The following is a 5018-nucleotide window of genomic DNA, read 5'->3' as shown; positions in this document are numbered from 1 at the left end:
ACGCTTGAAAAATGCTTGAAAGCAAACGAGACAAATTGTGGTCCGTTATCGGCTACCACGGTGTTTGGGATGCCGTGCCTGGCGAAGATACTCTTCAGATGGTTGATAACCGCTTCTGATGACGTATCGCCTTTCAGCAAGGCCAGCTCTGGATATCTGGAATGATAATCCACAACAAGATACACGGCGCGTTTTATTTCAAATAAGTCCACGCCGAATTTTTTGCCATGGTAGCTCTGTCGTTTCCGAGGGAATCATTGGTTCCGCGAACTGAACACGTTCACTTGCACACACATGGCAATCAGCTACAGCTTTTGCTATCTCTTTGCTGAGCCCCGGCCACCAAACAGATTCCTTTGCTTTTGCTCTGCAGCGAACGATACCTTGGTGCCCTTCGTGTATTCGTTCGATCATTTCCTTCCGCAGACTTCGCGGAACAATAATGCGAGCATCTTTCAGCAACAGGTTCTTGCAAACTGAAATGTTAGCACGGACGGGCCAAAATTGCCTCAAAACGTCTGGGAGACTTTCTTTTCTTGGCCACCCGTGGTGGCAGGCTTTCAGCAATGGCAAGCATTCCTGGTCTTTTTGTTGCTCAGCTCGTATGAGATTAAGCATGCTTTCTGTAGCCGGTAGGCCCTGAACGATTCCATCGACGAAAGCAGATACGTCTGAGTCTGTCAAGGCGCCTAGAGTATGGTTAGTAGCGTTCGCTCGTACTCTTGATAAGGTGTCGGCTGTCGCAATGCTTTTGCCGGGAACGTGCGTTAGTGTGAAGCAGTACCTCATCAAGCGCATTCTGAATCTTTGGATGCGAGGCGGCATAGCGTCCAGAGGATCACGACCGAGCAACGGAAGTAGAGGCTTGTGATCTGTTTCGACCAAAAATTTCATACCTCTTAAAAATTCGTCGAATCGTTCAGCTGCCAACGTCAGAGCTAACGCCTCCTCTATTTGAGGATATTTTTGTTCCGTCTTCGTCAGCGATCTCGAGGCATAAGCAACCGGTCGTCGTTCCCCTGATGGTTGGATCTGAAAAAATACAGCGCCAAGACCATATGATGAAGCATCAGCCGAGGCAATTGTCTCGTAGAGAGGGTGGTACATGGCGAGGCACCTGTCCGAGCTGATGGTTTCCTTGATTTTACAAAACGCTTGTTCCTGTAGCGGTCCCCACGACCACTCATTGTCTTTGCACAGAAGGCTTCCTCTGAAAAACTTCTGGGGCCGAGGTTATACCAAACGGTAGTCTGCGATAGCAGTGCCTGCCGTATGGTGTTATGAAAGTAGTAAGTGTTTGGCACGACTCCGCAAGTTGGATTTGGTAAAATCCTGAGCTTGCGTCTAGTTTCGAGAACACAGAGGCTTCCTGACAGCTTCCCATGATCTGCTCTACGGTTGGCAATTGGAGGCGCTCTCTTCTTACGAAGTTATTTATTTGAGGGAGGTCGACGCAAATCCTGACTGAGCTGGATGGCTTCAAAACCGGCACAATTAGCGCACACCATTCCGTCGGATCCTCAACCTTCCTAATCAGGCCTTCCCGCTCAAGCCTGTCAAGTTCCTCCTTAACCGCTTGCTTCATCGGGATAGGAATCCTGTGCGGGGTTGACACTGCGTAGGGGATTGCATTTTCTGCCAACCGTATCGTGTGCTCTCCTGCTATAGATCCGATTCCTTGAAATAGCCCTGGGTACTGTTTCGCGACCTCGTCGGACGTTTCTAGTTCGTCTAAAAATCGAACTACCCCAAGGGCATTTATTGCAGGTAGCCCTAGTAAAGGCATGTGCAAGTTTTTTACGACATACACTGTCTGCTCGCTGCGATTGTCCTTCCATGAAATTTCGGCTTGAAACTTTCCGCACGTGTCAATGCCTGCGTCACTTGGTCCCCTTAGATTTGCTGCTTTCTCAAGATAGCTTGGCATTCCTGGGAAATTTTCCCCCACGACTTTGACTTCTGCTCCAGTATCGACTTTCATTTTTACTTCATGGCCGTTTATCTGTACAGTCACGAAGTGCGCAGACAACTTGCTTTGTCGCGGTGTAACTGTGCCGAGGAATTGGTGCTCGTTATCTGGGCAGTCGTTATCTGTGCAGCCAGGTGCCGTTACCCCGTCAAGTTTTCGTTGTTTTTAATTCGACAAGCCTTTTCGAAATGCCCAAGCTTCTGGCAGTAAAAGCATTTTTGCTGCTTCGCTGGACAACTAGTTCGCGGGTGCATCGAACCTGCGCAATAAGTGGTTTTTTACAGAAGCGGTCTTCTTGCGACGCGCAAGTGTAGCATTCCATTCTCTCTTCTGTTCTGTTTTCTTGTTCTTTACCTCTGCAACATATGTTTCGGCGCTCGTACCTTCCTGCTGTTTCAAGTCTGCTTGCTGCTGCTTTATCGTTTCGCTTGTTCGGGCCCTTGCTAGTGCGGTGGCCAATGTTAGCTTAGGGTCCATTTGAAGCTCTTCCGACAGCGCTTTGTCTAGAAGGCCAACTACAAAGCGATCCCTTATTAAACGGTCCTTCATGTTATCGAAGTCGCATCGCTCTGCTAACTTGTGGAGGTCGGTTGCAAATTCGTCTACAGCTTCCCCTGGCTGTTGACGACGTCTGTTAAAACGGGCGCTCTCATACACTGTGTTCTTCGTGTGAACAAAATAGGCTTCAAACTTTGCCTTTACGACCTTGAAAGTCTTCAGGTCTCCGTCTTTTACCGCTAACGAGCGAAGAATCTCTCTTGCCTTCCGGCCCATTGTGTAATGAAGGGTTCTTACTTGAATTTCTTCCGTTTTCTCGCTGAGACCGGATGCGAAGCTGTATGTAGTCTTCGAATTCCTCAATCCAGGAGGGCCAGTCTGCTGCGTTGTGGAAATCAAATGGCTGCGGAGGCTTTATCCCAGCCATTGTTGCTCGTTGCTGGACGCTCGTTGCTGCCGTGCCTTCCGTGAAGACTTGCACCACTTGCAAGTCCGCTCTGTCGGACTGCATACGCCCCTGACGGTCTATTCCGGGAGCGGCCATCCCACTTCTGACACCATGTCAGACACGCATCGTAGGGCGGTGATAAAGGGAACTCCCCGTTTATTCCGATGAAGTGCAATATATACAGAAGCGCTAGTCACATGACCTTTGTGATAAGTGCGGGATGACAGCCAAAGAAGTGTGCTCGTGTTTTATCTGCAGGCTGACGTCACACTAACCTGGTGAATCGTTCGAGCTCAAATCTCGCACACAAATGCACATTGGTCGCCATTACTGATGTTTTAAACCACATTTTTGGGGGGGTACTCGCCCAATTCTATAAAAAAAGCCACATATTTGCATCGTCTACAGCGACGGCGAAGCAAAACTAGTCACGGCGCGCGTATAATTCCGCAATGCCCTTCATTGAGAGCAGCACTGATAATCCCAGCAATCGCCTGATTCATTGGGTTTATTTAACGTCTCAAAACGACTTAGACTATGAGTGTCACTGTAGTGGAGGGTTCAAGATAAACTGACCGCCTGAGGATCGCTTACGTGCACCGATGCACGGGCCTCTGCATTTCGCTACCACTGAAATGCGGCAGCCGCGACTGGGATCGTAATTATCCACAGTAATGTGCGAGCGATTGCCTCGTTTCTTCATCTCTGGAGCAGGTGTGTCTTAAAAATCCATGCAAACAATTTACGGTAGATCCTTTCCCGCGTTTTATGCTGGAAGACGATGAGGAAAGGTGTCCATCTGAAGTGATTTGGAGGGCTGATTTTAGCGTGTCTTTAAAGCACGTTAATAAATTACAATTGGTTTAAAGACACGCTAAAATCAGCCCTCCAAATCACTTCAGACACAAGCGCTCAGAGAAGTGCCGAAAGCAAGGCTGCACATCTATGCTCAGTACTGGACCATGCAAGGCAAAAGTCTGAATTTTTGCTTAAGAGAACAAAGGGTGCAATCGCGAACAATTGGCGGAATGCTGAGTGCACGCGTGCATATAGACGACGGAAAGCAGCTTGGAAGAAACTTCTCATCAATCAATGCCCAAAAAATTGGCTGGATTATAAGTATGTTGCAGCAACAATTAAGCGCACTGTCGCCCGTGCAAAGGAGGAGTATAATACAAATCATTATGATTTCCTTTCCCAATCAGGAAATAAACGAGCTTTGTTTAATTTCATGAGGCGCAACAAGCTGATTCCTCCGGCTGCCAACATTGAATCCCTTGTTCAGTCCTCTGCTGACATCGCAAAGGCCTTAGAGGATATTGCGTGTGGCCTAGAGCTTCGCTTTACATCTGCTTTACCTTCTCCTACTATATTCACATTCACCTCAAGTGATTTCACTGAGGTCTCTATGCCTGAGCTGTCGCAAATTGTTCTGCGCTTATCCCCAGCGGCTCCTGGCCCCGATAAGGTCGCTTCATCTATGATCAAAATCTTGTTCAATGAATCTCCTGCAGACCTGTTGGCTCTAATTAACCATTCTATTAAAGGTCCTTGGATACCGCATGAGTGGCGTCTTGCTGATATAGTTCCATTGCTTAAAAAGCAAGGGGAGGGCTTAACTTTAGACAATATACGCCCTATTTCGTTAACATCGAACCTTGTGAAATTGGTGGAAAGGGTCCTTCTCAGCCGTGTCATGTCATTCATTTCATAAAATGCTGTATTGAATCCATGTCAAATTGGTTTCAGGCCGGGTTGTTCAATTTGGTGTGCTCATACTGACCTTGAGAGTCGTATTAAATTAGCTCGCAATAGAAAAAACTTTGCTGCGCTTGTCACCTTGGATGTCAGTAAAGCATACGACAGCGTGGAGCACTCGACTCTATTACTAAGATTACAGGAACTCAACTTCCCAAGCTATTTTGTAGCCTGGATTTCTGTTTTTTTTTTTTGGAAAATAGAGAATTTTACTGCTGCCAAAATGGTGTTTCCTCAAGGAGATTTCCACAGACAAGAGGTGTTCCGCAAGGATCAGTTCTCTCACCTGTTGTTTTTAACATTTTTCTAAGCTCAATTCAATGCATTCAAAATGTGAAAACTTAT

The 5018-nt window shown here is 47.2% G+C and overlaps 1 pseudogene; it reads right to left on the bottom strand.

Moving 5' to 3' along the window:
- Positions 1-2109: 2109 nt before the first annotated feature.
- On the bottom strand, positions 2110-3038 carry LOC144126098 (uncharacterized; annotated as a pseudogene).
- Between the last annotated feature and the right edge of the window lie 1980 nt (positions 3039-5018).

This window comes from Amblyomma americanum, chromosome 1 (genome assembly GCF_052857255.1).
Source record: "Amblyomma americanum isolate KBUSLIRL-KWMA chromosome 1, ASM5285725v1, whole genome shotgun sequence".
Classification (NCBI taxonomy): Eukaryota; Metazoa; Arthropoda; class Arachnida; order Ixodida; family Ixodidae; genus Amblyomma; species Amblyomma americanum.
This window is presented reverse-complemented; position numbering and strand designations above follow the sequence as displayed.